The 18,146-nt window shown below is 41.0% G+C and overlaps 1 long non-coding RNA gene across 2 annotated transcripts in view; it reads right to left on the minus strand.

Annotated features, from left to right (window-relative positions):
• Positions 1–211: 211 nt before the first annotated feature.
• LOC145352248 (uncharacterized) overlaps positions 212–18,146 on the minus strand; it is a 36,051-nt gene continuing 18,116 nt past the window's right edge. The window contains exons 2-3 of one of the 2 annotated variants that reach the window (XR_013888521.1): positions 2,783–2,944; positions 212–1,455 (exon numbers count right to left, since the gene is read on the minus strand). This is a non-coding gene — a long non-coding RNA (uncharacterized LOC145352248). Of the gene's footprint in view, positions 1,456–1,510; positions 1,626–2,782; positions 2,945–18,146 lie in introns of those variants that run through there. The other variant, XR_013888520.1, reaches the window with a different exon arrangement.

Raw genomic sequence — 18,146 nt, forward strand, 5'->3', positions numbered from 1 at the left:
TTATGAAATCTGCTTTGCATCAAAGTATTATTTACCTGTAGCAAAATAATATTAATATATGTAATATTATTGGACAAGGCAGAAATGAGAAGCGAAACCATCTTCCCTCACTAGGTGAGGAACAAAATCCATTGTAGAGAATAGTGTTTCATGAAAAAGAACTGTTGTTCAAAGATAATGGAGAAAAGAAAAAATAAATCCCATTTTTATTTAAAGTTCAAAATATCTCACCTGTTTTTTAACAAAAGAATTCAAAACACAACATGAAAGCATGTTTAGCTTAAATTTGTAGCAATTTTAAATATATTCTTTAATCATTTAAATAATTTAGGAAGTTGCATGCAAAAGTATAAATTCAAGCTCTATTTCATGCAGGTAATTTATGTATGTAGGATGTTTTTTAGTTAAACCAGGTACAAGACTAACTAGTTTAGAATGATTTATATAAATGCATCACCTAGGAACTATATATCACTATTCCCTGCGAACCTATTGGTGATAGTCACCTTAAGAAAGGTGGCTGAAATATTTTTCCCGAACATTAGTCCCTGAACATCAAACTCAAGCAGCAGCATTGTAACATTAAGCATACAACAGTCAAGTCACTTTGAGTCAGACAGCTCTGGAGTGCATTCCTTTTACAGAAGGACAGAATCATTATCTGAGAAGCGTACCCTATAAATTGAAGCAATTTCAGAATAAATCGTAATCTCATACCTTGCCATGAACACGCAGCTTGAGTTCCTAACATTAGAAGCCACAGGGGATGTAATTTTTTAGCATAACATATTCATCTACAAAAGGTAAAGATTGAACATTCATATCAATTGCATTTGTTCCAAATATGAAGCAATATGACATGCAAGAAACATGTAATTTTAGGGTGATAATTACATTGTTTTATTGGTGTATCTGTGGATTAAATAACGGTCCTATCTATGCTGAATAATTATTGCAACCTTTCAAGTGAAATTACTTTTGAAATTTTACCATTTTCATCTCTGGTGGAAAATTGTGTGTTTATTTGTGATGCAAAAATATTTCTGCTTAAGTGTAATTTTGAGATTCTTTAAATACTTAATATTACTAAGCTTCCATACATGGGGGAAATGGAAAAACAACAGAAAAACTGTCAGCAAAATTTATCACCAGGTTTTTTAAAGATGCATTTAAATCACTGGTGAGCTTATTTTGTTTATTACACTTTCTTCCTCTCTTCTTCACTCCTTGTCTTCTCCGATTTTTCCTTTCCTTAAGCACTGACAGATGGAATAATTCTGCGTTGTAAGCTGCAACATTTTACGGTCCTTTTATTCTGGCAGAGTTGGCACCACTGACTACAGGAAAATAGTTGTGACATTAAGCCATGTCGATAAATGAACAGCAGCAAGTAAAATAGGAACCCATATCTCAGCCTTCAAGAGAGGTGAGAGGGGGCCACACAAGCTGCTTCATCTGTATTAACAAAAAAAAGCAGAATGTTCAAAGCAAACTGATTGAGAACGGCAATTTTTGAAAAAAACATCTCCACATCAGTAGCACATCCCTGGCATGAAACAATGAAGATTATGTGAATTGAATGTATTTTGCAACTTGCACGTTTGTTAACTTCCAAAATTTAAAGGCTGTAAAAGAACAGGACAAAAAACAAACATTTGTTTGAGTTTTAATAATTACAGACCTTGATAAACACTGTATAAACTTCCCTAATTTAGTGCAAATCAATCTAAAAGTCTCACATAATTTTCTAAAGCAGCCAGAATTAAGGAGGGGAGAGGGTGGATGGCCCTTAGGAGTCAGCCATTTAGCATTTGATAATGAAGTGTACATTATAATGAATATGTTTCATATATTTTAATGGAACATGAATAGTTAGAACTCAAAATGTAGTCTAAAGTAGACTGTACTTTAAATAGGCATCTTATAAGAAGTGGGCAGCGCAATTTTATTCTTGAAAACTAAAAAGAGCAGCCGTTAAAACGAAAATGAAAATCTCTAAAATTCCTGAGACATTCTGAATATCTTTTAAAGGAGCCGTACAATAGGCAGCACGATTTTCTGTAAATTAATTTGTTTTTTTTAATCAGTTTGAAATATACAGAAAATGAAACAGAAATTCTTCATGTTGTTAATGTTGGTAGCAATTCTTATATTTTTTGTAGTTACTTTTACATCTCCTTTGGGTTTGACATTTTAGTTAGTGAAAGTTCTGCCTGTAATCCTTTCTGTGAAAAAGAGTACTGACCCCGGAAAAGCGTGTTAGTCAATGAAGGTGACTTCTTCTATACTTCAGTGTTAAAATATTGTGCTCACAGCTCTTGCACATAAAGGTAACTAATTGTGACTTGATGCCTGTCATTACCATGGCAAAACTGATATTGTTTTAACCCGGGGTCCTTCCCATTAATGAGGAATAGACAGGAATACCATAGGAATGCAATTGGCAATGCAGATTTATTTTCAATAATATGTTAAACCGTATCCACTACAAGTACCCTTTGTTCTTACATTTGATGCATTTTGGTTGAGGAAATGTCTTTTTGCTGCAACTTTTTCCAAATGAATACCTTTTTTCTTTAAATAGGCACAATGAAATTATATTTATTTCAAGGACTTCAGGATCATAAAATATCTCAAACCTGTGTAGCAAAATGTTAGAAATCACATTGAACAAAATGATTATTTTAGGTGCACTAGTAAGTAAGATGGTTGTTTGATCTTGTTACTAGCATTGTGAATTAAAATGGACACAAGTTGAGTGATATATTTATTTTTACCCTACCTTTTGGAATGAAGTTCTGAAGAATCACAAAACAGAGATTTTCATTAGACAAACAATGGATGCTTAGAGTGCTGGTCAACATATTGAACCTATACAGATTGACCAAATAGATTAAGAGAAAATCCTCCTCGACTCAAATCCAGCAGATGGACAGTAGGGTGTCTGAAAAATATCAAGATAAATGTTCTGCCTTAAAATGACATCCATATGTCCTAAATGACATTCATAAATCCTCTTTGTGTACTTTGATCAACAGAAAAAAATGAAGCAAAAATATTTTTAACGTTATCATCAAATTTCTGAAATGAAATAATTCTTAAAGTTAGCATGGGATTGATCAAAATGGCAGTCCTGACTTGAGACATATAGATATATCATTCATTTAATTTTAATATATTTGTCGATCCACTGCAATTTTAAGAATAGGCAATGTCTGTATTAACTAGCTTTGGAGAGAAGGTATCATCCTTAATAAAAACCAATATTAAACCTAATAGGAAAAAAGCAACACTAATCCAATAATATAAAAGCTCTGACAAAGGGTCTTTAGACTCGAAATGTTGGCTCTATTCTCTCCTCACAGAGGCTGCCAGACCTACTGAGATTTTCCAGCATTTTCTGTTTTTGTACTAATCCAATAACATTGGCCCAGTTTTGAGGTCAGTGCTATGTGCCAATTATTATACTTTTAGCTGACCACAGATCTTCCATGGGTTTTTGAATGACAATTTACAATAATTTGAGAGGCATTACAGTGTGGTTCTCCCTGCAGGTAAGCAAGAGCATCTTCCACCAACAAGACTGAAGAATCATCATTGAGCCACATAGTGACTAATCCGGGAAATATAAATTAGAATATTTCCTTCACTGTGGAATCACGTACAGAATGCTAAATAAAATGAGGGAAGGAAAGATGTAAAGAGGAAACTAAAATGAGTGGACAATGTTTAGAAGTAAAACAGAGATGAAGGAGAGTTTTTTTTCTCCCGAAAGGTCATTTGTGTGTGGAATCTTCTTAAAGTTTAGAAACTAAGTTTATTCATTACTGTCACAAGTAGGCTTCCACTGCAATGAAGCTACTGTGAAAGCCCACACTCTGGGTACACTGAGGGAGAATTTAGCAAGGCCAATACACCTAACCAGCACATCTTTCAGACTGAGGAGAACATACAGACTCCACACAGACAGTGACCCAAGCCGGGAGTCGAACCCGAGTCTCTGGCATTGTGAAACAGCAGTGCTAACCACTGTGCATCTTCCTCAAAGTAGTGGTGACTGGGTCATTGAATTTATTCAAGGCAGTTAGAGTTAGAGTCGAGGGTTATAGCAATCAGACAGGAAAGTGAAGTTGAGGCCACAGCCAGATCAGTCATGATCTTATTGAACAGTGCAGAGACTTGAAGAGCCAAATGGCCTATTTCTGCCCCAATATTCCCAGGGTATTAAGCAAAAGAAAGAGAGAGAAAAAAGAGACACAAATAAAAACTTGAAAGTAGCTTTATTATGATTTTCCCCTTTTAAAGACTCCAAAACTAATCAAGGTCTAAAGGAATGAGAATCTGCATTTGATAATTTGCAGTGCCAGAGAGGTTGTTTGACAGTATGAAGGTTGATCTTGCCAGTAAAAAAAAATCACTGCACGTGAATGCATGAGCCCTAACTTTTCCTGTCATTCTTAGTGGGTACCTAATGCATATGTACCACAACTTCACATCCTTCATATTTTTGAATGCCAAATGCCTTGGCACAGTACCAGTGTAGTGTAGTTTGTAGAAGAACAAAGCTCCCTGAATTCCATGTTTAACTGTGCGTGGGCAATTGCTGGAAGTTGCTGTTGGATTTACTCCATAACACGGAGTGTTGATAGCCTCACTGTTATTCCTACTGCAAAATCTCTGAGCCAATATATGCAAATGAAGATCATATAGGTAGAAAAGAATAAGTAAAGGGATCCATTCCATCACTGTCAGAGCAAGATTCTAATGAATTCAATGTAGCTAAATAAACTTGTTATAAACAAAACAATTGTACAGAACATCATGGCCTGGATTTTCAAATTGTTGTGGAGACTCCAGAGTATCCAAAATAGCGCATAGACCCTAGATCTAGAAGTCCTCCCCCCATATCCATAAATAACCATTTTGGCACAGAGCAGGCAGGGGCAACGGGACAGGACGTGTTTTAATCATGCCCAGTTCAGGTCTTAGGCACAACATTTAAAGTACCACTGAGGTGAAGCAAAAGCAATTTCTGGCAGTGATGATGACAGAACCTGTCTTCTGGGTCTTACAAATTTGTGGCAATGTCACAAACCCCTCGGAAGGTCTTTGGAAAGTACATTATCGCTCTGAGTGCAGAAAGTTTTAAAAAGTACCACTGGAAGTCCAGCAACACAAGTAGAGGTTTATGGCTGTCAGCCAAAATGGTTGTAGACCTGCAGTTGCTGCTTTTCTGATGAGACATTAAACTAAGGCCCCATTTGTGGACACAAAAGGCCCCATGGGGGTGAATAAAAGATCAATGCCACAATTTGGAAGAAGGGCAAGGGAGTTTTCCCTGATTAATATTCGCCCCTCAACCAGCATCGCAAAAACTCATCGCATTCCTGTTCATTCATTCATCGGAGGTGGGTGTCGCATCTATTCCCCATCCCTAATTGCCTTTCAACTGAGTGGCCATTTACAATTCAACCACATTGTTGGAGGTCTGGAGTCACAAATGGGCCAGACTAGGTAAGGATGGCAGATTTCCTTAGAGAAAGGATAGATTTTTCTGATAATTGACAATGGTTTCAATGTCATCTTTAAACTTTATACTCAAGTTTTTTTTATTGAATTTAAATTTCATTATCTGTTGTGGTGGGATTCAAACCTGGGCCTGTTGGAAATTGCCATGAGAGCTTAAGACATGGGAGCAGAAGTAGCCCATTCAGCCGGTTTGAGTCTGTGCACCATTCAGTGAGAACATGACTGATCTGATGTGTTAATCCTCAACTCTACTTCCCACCTTATCCCCATAACTTAATTACCTTACTGATTAAAAATATTAATTGCCCTGAATCTCTTGATCACTAGTCAAATGACATTTCCAGAAACCATTATGCCACTATTTCCCTGTGCTGTGCACAAACTGGCTACTGTGTTTCCTTTGTTACAACATTAATTACATCCCTAAACTAATTCCTGAGCTGTGAAGCACTTTGGGACATCTTTTCGTTGTGTCCACCTGATTCCTGATCTCTGGAGTATCGGGTGTGCGATTATAGTGTGTTCATGAAATGTTCGTGTCATTCAGAAAGGCAGAGACTAGACTTGATCCCCTGGTGAAAATATCAATCTCATCTATCAACAGTGGAATCATAGAATCCCTACAGTGCAGAAGGAGGCCAATCGGCCCATCAAGTCTGCGCCAACCACAATCCCACCCAGGCCCTATCCCCATAACCCTATGCACTTATCCTAGCTAGTCCCCCTAACACTAAGGAGCAATTTAGCATGGCCAGTCCACCTAACCCGCACATCTTTGGGCTGAGGCAGGAAACTGGAGCATTCAGAGGAAACCCACACAGACATGGGGAGAATGTTCAAATGCCACATAAACAGTGACCCAAGCCAGGAATTGAATCCAGGTCCCTGGCATTGTGAGGCAGCAATGCTAACCACTGTGCCATCATGCTGTCCCATTTGGAGTTCCCAAACTATAGGTGATACATTGAGGAAAATTGGGCAGAAGCAGAGAGGCTTAAGAGGGGGTGGGAGAGAATAGTATATGTTGAACTTGAATTAAAATATCCACAAAGTATTTCTGGCTGTGCTGAGTTAGTTAATCCCACTTAGGGCAGTGATAGGTTTATGTTGTGGTCCCCATGGAGACCAATAGGCTCAAAGAACGGAACTTACCAAACAACTCCAATGGAAGGAACAATTGAGAGACAGGATATACAGGTATTTAGGGATGCAAGGACTGATTAGGGACAGCCAGAATGGCTTTGTAAGTGGAAAATCATGTCTCACAAATTTGATTGCGTTTTTTGAAGGCGTAACCAAGAAGGTAGATGAGGGCAGTGCAGTTGATGTTGTCTACATGGACTTTAGCAAGGACTTTGACAAGGTAGGTTGTTGCATAAGGTTAAATCTCACGGGATCCAGGGTGAGGTATCTAAATGGATACAAAATTTGCTTCTTGACAGAAGCCAGAGATGGTTGTAGAGAATTGCTTTTCAAACTGGAGGCCTGTGACCAGCGGTGTGCCTCAGGGATCAGTGCTGGGTCCACTGTTGTTTGTCATTTATATTAATGATTTGGATAAGAATATAGGAGGCACGGTTAGTAAGTTTGCAGATGACACTAAGATTGGTGGCATGGTGGACAGTGAAGAAAATTATCTCCAATTGCAATGAGATCTTAATCAATTGGGCCAATGGGCCAACAAATGGCAGATGGAGTTTAATTTAGACAAATGCGAGGTGATGCATTTTGGTAGATTGAACCAGGGCAGGACTTATTCAGCTAATGCTAGGGCATTGAGGAGAATTACAGAACAAAGAGACCTAGGAGTACATGTTCATAGCTCCTTGGAAGTGGAGTCACAGGTAGACAGAGTGGTGAAGAAGGCATTTGGCATGCTTGGTTTCATCAGTCAGAACATTGATACAGGAGTTGGAATGTCTTGTTGAAGTTGTACAAGACATTGGTAAGGCCACACTTGGAATGCTGCATGCAATTCTGTTCATCCTATTATAGAAAGGATATTATTAAATTAGAAAGAGTGCAGAAAAGATTTACCAGGAGCCTACACGGACTTGATGGCTTGAGTTATAGGAGAGGCTCAATAGACTGGGACTTTTTTCTCTGGAGCGTAGGAGGCTGAGGGGTGATGTTATAGAGGTCTATAAAATAATGAGGGGGACGGGTCAGCTAGATAGTCAATATCTTTTCCCAAAGGTAGGGGAGTCTAAACCTAGAGGGCATGGGTTTAAGGTGAGAGGGGAGAGGTACAAAAGTGTTCAGAGGGGCAATTTTTTCACACACAGGGTGGTGAGTGTCTGGAACAAGCTGCCAGAGGGAATAATAGAGGCGGGTACAATTTTGTCTTTTTAAAAAGCATTTAGATAGTTACATGGGTACGATGGGTATAGTGGGATATGGGCCAAATGTGGGCAATTGGGATTAGCTTAGGGGTTTTGAAAAAAGGGTGGCATGGCCCGAAGGGCCTGTTTCCATGCTATAAACCTCTATGACTCTATAAGAAACCAATGGACAAGCTTTCATTTCTTTTCTAACTTTTACTGCAACATTCAAACCAAAATCAATATAAACTAAACATGGGTTAACAGGCAAATTGTATTTGGTATAAGCTACAGGGGGAATCTTGCCAAATCTTCATATCTGATACAAACATAATCTGTTACAAACCTTTAAAAATATGCTGGGTCTCAATATCTGGCTGGAGGGAGGAAGGGAGTGGGAGTATTTAATATGATGGAAATATATTTAATTGCACGTAAATCAGGTTCACGCCTGTTGTGGGTGAAGGACAGCAATAATCGGAAGTCACAATCTCCCTGGTTCGTGACTTCTGGGTTTCGCTGGATATTGTGCCCTCACCATCGGCCCTGCGGATGGCAAATGTGAGCTCAGGATCCAGCCCTATAAATTAGATTTTAAATACAGATATATAGATTTCATGGATTTACTGGCAATCCCTTTATCATATCTGGTATCATGCTCAGCCACAAAGCCCTTCAAAACTCTGTCTTTGTCAGGTAGGTCATGGGCGGCACAGTGGTTAGCACTATTGCCTCGCAGCTCCCGGGACCTGGGTTCAATTCTGGTCTCGGGTCACTGTCTGTGTGGAGTTTGCACATTCTCCCAGGGTCTATATGGGTTTCCTCTGGGTGCTCAGGTTTCCTCCCTCAATTCAAAGATGTGTGGGTTGGTGCATTGGCCATGCTAAATTGTCCCTTAGTGTCCTGGGATGCATAGGTTAAAGGGATTAGCAGGGTAAATATGTGGGGTTATGGGGATAGAGCCCAGGTGGGATTGGTGTTGGTGCAGACTCGATGGGCTGAATGGACTCCTTCTGCATTTTAGGGATTCTATGATTCTAGAACTCCAGTTCATGTCTCCACCCAGACTTTAAATAGTAATTTTCCTTCAACAGCTGTTCCCAACCAGCCTAAGTCCCATGGGTGCAGCTTTCACCAAAATGGCCAGCTCCAGTTAATCGGTCACTTCAAAAACAACTAAAGCAGTGGCAATAATTTTACTTTTCTTTTCCACATTCCTGGATTTAGTCTTCAGGTTTTCTTATTTAAACTGCTCCACACACAACTCCCTACAGCCTGCCCGCGCCAAACTCCATTGCCCAAACCTTTTTTTGATGGCTCTGTCTTTTGACTGGTTTTCATTTCCATAGCAACCTTGGGCCATCGTTCATTTTCAGAATCTGTCTTTTCCAGAAACCTGAAGCCTTAGGACTGAATTTGACAGGGGATAGCATGCTGCTCACCCCACTATCTCCTACCCCCTCCTCCCTGCCCCTCTCCCCAGGTTTCGGACAGTAAGGAACAAAGAGGGGAGGGGGTGACAATTTGTGCACAAGGCACTCCCCAAACAATGTGGTGTCCTTTTCCTCTCTCCTTTTATCAACTAGGCCTCAAAAAAACGGCGTGACCATATTGACCATTTTATGAAATGGGCAACATAATATCCTGGTCAATTTTCTTACTAAGAAGCTCAATTGATCATAATTCTTAATTTAAACATATCAGATGGGCTATATTATGGGGGACAGCTCAGGGATGGGTGGGAAGATGGTGGAATGGGCAGCACTCATTTCTTACATGACCTCAGCTGTAAATGCGCCTGGCGAGGAGCAGTAAACTTCAGCCCTCAGTTTCAAGTTAGGAACTGTCAAATAAAAACAAGAAGCCTTGAGACCAGAGTTAGTGCGCCCAAGGAAAACATTTGACAAGTCGTCAGAGCAGACAACAGCTCACACCCCTGTCTTCACTGGTTTTGCATACCATGGGTTTAATCACATTTAGAAATAATATTTTACCTACTGCTTCCTTCTTTAAGTTTCAGGACATCCATTGAGTGCCTCAGGTTTTGTTTTAGGCTGACTCTAGAAATATTATCAGAAGGCATCATATCTTTTCACAGAGTGGTCCTAGACTTGCCCAGTCATGCTCATATCACTAAGATGTGATATATTAAATGTGTATCAGGACAGTAAGAACATATTCTGTGTCATTTGAATTAAACTTTTATACTTAAGATGCTGTTGCATCATCCACAAGGTAAACAATTTTTTACATACAAAGTAATAGAACCAGAGAATCCCTACAGTGTAGATGGAGACCATTTGGCCCATCGAATCTGCATTGACCACAATTCCATCCAGGCCCTATTCCCGTAACCCCACGTATTTACACTGCTAATCTCCTCGACACAAGGTCAATGTAGCATGCACCTAACCCGCAAATCTTTGGAGTGTGGGAGAAGATGGAGCACCCAGAGGAAACTCATGCAGACACGGGGGGACACATGCAAACTTCACACAGCTAGTCATCCGAGGCTGGAATTAAACCCGGGTCCCTGGTGCTGTGAGGCTGCAGTGCTAACCACTCTGCCACCATACTGGGATAAAGATAAGCGTAGAGGTTTAAGTTTGAAGTTTATTTATTAGTGTCACAAGTAGGCTTACATTAACACTGCAATGAAGTTAATGTAAAAATCCCCTCGTTACCACACTCCAGCGCCTGATCGGGTACACTGAGGGAGAATTTAGCATAGCTAATTCACCCAATCAGACATCCCTATGAGAAGGATTGAAATTAATATATAAAAGAACATAACTGGAAATTTTAAAAATCAGCATATATAACAAGATAATATGTGTGGTGAGAAGCTCTTTGGAATTTTAACAGAAAAGTTGGTAACAAAAAATCCAATTCTGTGTGAAGGCTCCAAATTGTAACATTAAAAACTTCACTAAATCAGTTGGCAAAAGTGGCTTGGAAAATGTCCAAAAAATTTCATTCAGACTTTCAGGACACAGTGGCTGGTACAGTTAGAGACAAAAAGATTGTTGTTCTTTATGTAGCTCTGACATCCTTGTGGATAAGCTTATCTGTATTACTGTCTTAGGGCCACCATAAGCATGAATGAGTAAGTCAGTGTAGCTTTGGAATGCTAAGCTGATGTAAGTTCATGTAAATCAGGAGTAAAAGTGATGGGGAATGCGGGACATGGAAGCCTTTGGCGTAAATGTGAGACTACTGTCACGGTTGCTAAGGAAGATCCAGGGGGCAATCACCTTGTGACTGAGCTCAGCAACTGGAACGTGAGATTTCCTGCAAACTTTGTATATTTTAGGTTGTCTTTGAATCTTGTTTCCTCTAATAAATCTGCAGACAAAAACTCTATATTTGGAAGTCTAATTTCTTACACAGAGATAACTCGTGCACCCCTATCAAATCTCCTCCCAACCTTCTCTTCTCCGGTAAAAACCCAACTTCTCCAATCCTTCTTCATGACTAAAATTCCTCATTCGTGGAACCATTCTTGTGAATCTTCTCTGCACTCTAATGCCTCCATGTTTTCATGAAGTGTGGTGCCCAAAACTGGACACTATACTCCAGTTGAAGTTCCACCAATGAATCAATTTAACATAATCTCCTTATTCTTGTACTTTATGGCTTCATTAGTAAAACCTTATGCTTTGTTAACTGTCCTTTCAATGACTTATGCACAGATGCGTGCAGGTCCCTCTGCTCCTGAAGGGATGCACGCATGTTGGGCTCGAAGTGTGCCGCCTGCCATACTGGCGAACAATCTACACTGGCATATTTACTGGGAACTGCTTTATTGGGAGATGGTGTTGTCACTGGACTAGTATTCCAGTGGCCCACACTAATGTGGGGGATACACGTCCGAACCTTTCCATGGTGGGACATGGAAATTAAATTCAATGAATAAATCTGGAATTGAAAGCTAGGCTCAGCAATGGTGACCATGAAGACATCAGTTATTGTAAAAGTCAATTTGGTCCTTTAGGGAAGGAAATCCTTACCTGGCCTGGCCTACATTTGACTCCAGGTCTACAGCAATGTGGTGACTCTTAAATGGCTGATCAGGCCACTCAGTTCAAATGCAATTAGGAATGGGCAATAAATTCTTGCCATGCCAGCTACACCCACATCCTGTGGAAGAATAAAGAAAGACATAAAAAGGGGTTGTATGATGGCCCAGTGGTTAGCACTACTGCCTCACAGCATTGGGGGATCCAAGTTTGATTCTGGTCTTGGACGAGTGTGTAGAGTTTGCACGTTCCCCCCATGTCTGTATGGATTTCTTCCAGGTGCTTTGGTTTCCTCCCACTGTCCAAAAATATGCAAATTAGGTGCATTGGCTATGGTAAGTTGTCCATTAGGGTCCAAAGACATGTAGGTTAGATTGGTTTGCCATAGTAAATGTGTGAGGTTATGGATAGAGTGGATGGGGGTAGGTCTGGGTAAGATGCCCACTCGAAGATCATTGCAGACTAGATGGACTGAATGGCCTCCTTCCGCAGTGTATGGATTCTACAGTTCTATGTTTTGGATTAAAGGAGGTTTTCTGATACTCTGCATAATTCTGTATAAATACATAGTGACCTGTACCTGTACTTTCATTGGATACCAGGCAGATGTTACACCAGATTGATTGAACAGAAAGGAGGACATTGCAAACCTAAATATAGGTTAAGCTGTCCTTGAGATATTCAATCCACATGTAGCTTGATACTCGTGATGGGGATAAAGTATTCTGGAAAGCAATTTTTTCATTTATCATGTCATTTTTGATTTACTGACCAAGCAAGGCTATATATGCTAAGACCAGCAAGTGTTTGGCAGAAGACCTTAATGATATTTTCTTATTTTATAATGTGGACACGCTGCTAGATTATAATGTTATGCATGACTTGGCTGTGCACAGTTACAGCTGTTTAAAATAAATAGATGTCAAAATACATTTCTTGTAATTATGGAGTGGCTGCTTTTGACATAGAAAAAGCAATTTTGCTTTCCTGTATTAACAATATTGTGGGATTCCTAGGCCTATATGCCCTCCTCCAAAACACAAGCTTCATCGCTGGTGTCTCTATTTGTTTCAGACTTGCAAAGCCTTGAATTTTTCACCTGGTAAAGCATTCCTAATTTTCAACATATAATAACATGTTAAACAAATGGCGCATGTTTATGAGCAAAAGTAATCCAAATTTTCAAACTAAAATTCAGTAGTAATACATAGCATGACACATTGTTCTTGGTACATTTTGGAGAATTTTTGGGTGGGATTGTTCGATCTTGGCCACCACGGGAATTGGAGTGGACGAGGGATGGGAAATGAGAAGGTCCGTTGACCTTGGGTGGAATTTTATGGTTTCGGGACAAACAAGGCCATAAAATCCCACCCCTCATCGGTACCCGCTCCGCTGCAAGTGAGATCGGAGTACTTGGTGTTCCAGCTGGAAATCCATTCACTTTCAGCGGCACTGGAGAATCGCAGTTGCAAACAAGGACAGATGTTTCTGGCATTTGTCTCTATACGGCTGAGGAATGAAGTAAGTGCACCAATTTTCCATTGCATCAAATTTTCAACGGTATTAATGTTAGGAACAAGTGCAATGTACAGTTCCATCTTCATTACTCTGATAATTAACCATAATCTGTAGCTGTTCAATAGCTCACATGGTAAATGAAAGTTAAAGCCTCAACCTACACTGATATTCAGAAACATTTTCCTTGTTTAGATGGTCCAGCCGACTTAAAAAAAATGCAGGTAACATTGAGTTGCCATCTCTTGGAAAAGGAGTAACTCTTCAGGAGAGAATCATTATAGCATCAATGCTTCCATGATGGCCAGAGAAGTTTTCCATTTCTGTTTCTCAAATAATAATACTCATGATTTCATCAAGGGAACTAACCTTGATCCATTTATGGATCTTGTTTCTGGTGTAAGTAAGTTCATGTAAATCAGGAGTAAAGATGATGGGAATGGAAGACATGGAAGCCTTTGGTATAAATGTGAGACTATTGTCATGGTTGCTGAGGAAGATCAGGGGGGCAATTACCTTGTGATTGAGCTCAGCAACTGGAACGTGAGGTTTCCTGCAAAGATCCATATAAGTTTTTTGGAGGTTTGTTCAACTGCATGACCTACCCAGACCATTAACAGGTCAACCCCCACAAGTAGAACGTCAATCGCAACTTCCAAGGAGCAATGGGTGAAGCAAGCATGGTTCAAGGTAGTCTCACTTTTTCCAGGCGTTGAGAGGCCTGACTGAACTCTGTAAAGGCCTCTGCTGAAAGATCATTTCACTAGCTTCTGGACCATTCTCACCCTGTCATCGATCAAACCACCCCCCCTGCCCCCCACTCCCGTCCCACCCCGTCCATCATCCAAGTTTCTTATTCCTCCATTTCTCTCCCATACAGGCCATTACTGCATGAAAGCAGCAGATGGAGACAGGAAATGTTCCTTCTTTGACATTGTGAGCTGCAAGATGGTACCTCCAATTCACTGAGAAAAAGTTAATAATACTTAAATCTATGAGTGGTTCCTAGCACATTTGCTAACACTGTGCCTATTTATGGCCAACACTGATGTCCGTCTCTCACTTCCCATGCTTATATAGGATTCCTATTCATCCTCTTCTTCAGTGATCACTCACTAATGAGTATGATTGTCTGCCTCAGAAACTCCATGTTATTGCTCTTGGGTTCTGTGGGTCTTTGCCTTGTTGATGAGCCTGATCCTGGAGCCACACTTTGACCACACACTTGGCAGGCATTTCTGGGAGATGGGTTTGGTCCTCGGACTCTAAATTGCTGGTATTCCTTTTTTCAGGTTTCTTTTTCCAGGCCTCCTCTTGCTATCCCATATTCTCAAAAAATTGTATTCCTTCAATCAGAAGGCTCCTCAAGATCGGTTCCTTCTCAGCAAGGCTCTCGCAGGCATTGATTTCTATGTTGTATTTCTTGAGGTAAGACTTCAAGACTTTGCAACGCTTCCTTTGTTCTCCTGTTGTTGGGAAGCCATCCTTGAACTGAGCGAAGAAGGTTTTCTTTGGCAGTAGGGAGTCTGGCATCCTGAGCACATAGCAGCCCAGTGGACTCTGTTTCGGATGATCGTGGCCTCGATGCTTTTGGCTCCTTCAAGAATGCTGATGTTAATACACCTGAACTCCCAGGTGATGCAGAGAATCCATCTCAGACAGCATTGATGTTACTGTTCCGGGGCATTGAGATGGTGTCTGCACATAGTCCAGGTTTGTGAGCCATATCCCACCCTATAGTGTCCATGGAGGCCTAATTGATGCTGAGCTTTGTTACTTTGCTGGCACACCCTAATAAAGAGGGGATTATTTTCCTTCAAAGACAGCAGCATTTTAGGAGCTGGATACTGTAGTGAATTATCGCTATCTGTAACATTGCCATTTTCTTACTTGATTGAATTTGATTCGAACTGAATTTGGTCACTGTGGAAGTTTGTAGAATCTGAGTTTTGACTGTTAATACAGCAAAATTGCTCAGACAATGTCCTATTACATTTCGATAATGGTGACATGAAGGCTCCTAAAGTGCGAAAATGCCTTTGCCGGTGATTTAATGCTGGAGCTAAAGTGAAAAGACAATGAAGTTGCATCCAAAAGACTAGACATAGATCTGAGGATCAGCTACAAAGTTTTGAGTTACGTAATCCCTAATCTTGATCTAAAGTCCTGTGACGAATATTATATTGCATCGGATAACGTTGGTTATAAAAATGCCCTTTTTATTGACCATACAACAGCTTGGAGAAAGGAATCATTTCGAATTCGCAGCAATATGTTTAGAATGAGCTTCTACTGTAAGACCAGTATCGTGTCCTGGAGGCTCCTGTTATCAGTCTGGATGTAGCTTCTGATGTGAATGAGATATTTCACTGTAGATAATGAAGGTTGAGTAAGAATTATGGTGTGAAAATGCGCATCAAGTGCTCTCTGCGTGACAGAATATTGGATGTTTTTAATTTGTTCTGCTTCTGTAAGGTAGGTTGGATAAAGCATAAATACTGAGTGAAAGCAGTATGCAGTCAGGGATTGTTGTGCTCTGATTTCCAGCACTTCTGCTTGGTTCCTTAATCAATTGTTTTGTGCAATTTCTCAAGTTGCAATTAGCTGGTAAAACAAAATCACTGCAGCTGACAGCAATGAGAGGGTTGTTTCAGTTTTCCTGTGGAAGTGAATCTTTGCTCTGTGTGAAATGAAGAGTTGTCAGTTCATATATACGACTGAGGATGATATCCAAAGGGCAGAATTTTCCCATTCCTCCAGCCGTGGGAATCGCAACGGGTGGGACACGGACCATGCAAAGGTTCACCTCGGGCGGCATTTTCTGGTCTTGGAATGAGCGTGGCCAGAAAATCTCGCAGAATGACTGTGCAATCTGCATTCAGATTAAAACAGAGTAGGACCCAGTTTGTCTGAATTTCTTTCCCAATTGTTCCAAAATGCTGCAGGATAAAATGATGGATGGATGGGTTGAATGACCTTTTTCCGTGTTGTAATTTTTATATAATTTCTTTTGTAGCAGATACCCCATGTTTGGGTTATTTTACCAAGGAATGTTTCATAGAATCGTAGAATCCCTACAGTATGGCAAAGATATGTTTATAAGGCCAAAGTCAGTTATTAGTAACAAGAACATAACCTTAGTTTGTACAATGGAAGTGTGTGTGTTATTGTGTATTTCTCATAATGATTGGATATTACTGTTATCTGGAAAGAAAATGAATTTTAAAATATTCTATGCATTGACAATTGTTTATTATATACTGTTAAGCATCTAAATTCTAACTATTTAATGAGAGAGGTTTTTGAGGATTTAGGTTAAACAATGGAATAGATTAAGGCCATGATTCTTCCGAATTGTGACTAAGAGCCCATGCCTGTGGGAAACCTGGAGGGTTGGCGCTGGTGTTCGTAAGATTCTCTCATCTGATAGATGCTAATTTATGCATCACAGATAACCCATTGGCCAACCCACTGCTCCGAGACCGGACTGCCATTTTTAAATGGTGACCCCAATTTGCGCGCTCAGAAACAGGCCCCCCATCCACACACAATAAAAGCTGACCCCCACACTGACCAGGGGAGCACCAATAACCCCTCACCAAAGAGGGGCATCCTTCCCCTCCAACCCACAAATAAAGGGTAAATCCCCCCAAACACCACAAAAGCATGAGGTTGGCCCTACTTCCCCACTTAGACACCCCAATCAAGCCTCCATCTTCCTCAAACCCCGATCTCAGCCCCCATCTCCCTCAGACCCCCACTCAAAGCCAACCCCCTCATACCTTGCACTCAGCTCTCTTCCTCCTTGGATCCCTCACTCGGACCCCTCTTCCTCCTCACTCCATCCCCTCAGCTCCCCCACTTGGGCCCTTTTTTCTGTCCAACCCCCCACTCAGACCCCATTCCCCCTCCGACTCCCAATTCACCCTCCTTCAAGCCACACACTTTGGAAATGTCAACAATGCATTGCACCCTGGTGCTGACATTCTGACCTGACTCCTTGGGCCCCATGGGCGCTTAAGGAGGAAGGTCCTATGGCCCCTCTGCTGATGCTAGGCTACAGAGGAAGGGTTCCTCAACGGTCCTGGGTGAGTTCGGGCTGAAGGCAAGGGGATGACTGTGATGCACTTCACTGGGATCAGTGGCTGGACTGCCCCTTCTATCCCTGGCAGACCTGACGTCACCCCTAGCATGGTGATTTCAAGCAGACCCTGTGATCAACATTTTCATTCCTGCTTAGCAGCTATGCAAATTGCGAAGTAGCCAGGGCACTTTAATTTCCATACACCGCCTTCCCACACCCCCGCAGATGAAACTGACATCTCCTCTCTGGCAGAGGACTTCAAAGGGGTCTGCTCACACCTGCAGCTTCTAACAGCGAGGAAGTAAAATCTCTGCTGCAGAATGGAGTGCTCCTGTGATTTAAAATCCTGCCAAGTGGGGGAGGTTGTCGCAGAAATTAAAATGACCAGGCCATCTCAGAATGTTCACGGTTGACAGGCAGGAATAAAGGGAGGGAATGGGTGGCGGGGGTGATTTCTCTCAAAAGTACTGAATTGGTTGAAAACTGGTCTAGATCGCGGCTGTTTCTTCAGTGTAACTTCAGACATAAATCTCCGCACTCTGTGCAATGCAGCAATCCCAATCATGAATCTCAGTTAAAAACCCGGGTGGAGGGGTGGTGGGGGTGGCCCTATTTGCGCTGGAGTCTGACAGCTCCGGAACTCTGCACGTGCACCGTGGCCCGATCTGTCAGTCT

Source organism: Carcharhinus amblyrhynchos, chromosome 14, assembly GCF_965287045.1.
Source record: "Carcharhinus amblyrhynchos chromosome 14, sCarAmb.v2.hapA, whole genome shotgun sequence".
Classification (NCBI taxonomy): Eukaryota; Metazoa; Chordata; class Chondrichthyes; order Carcharhiniformes; family Carcharhinidae; genus Carcharhinus; species Carcharhinus amblyrhynchos.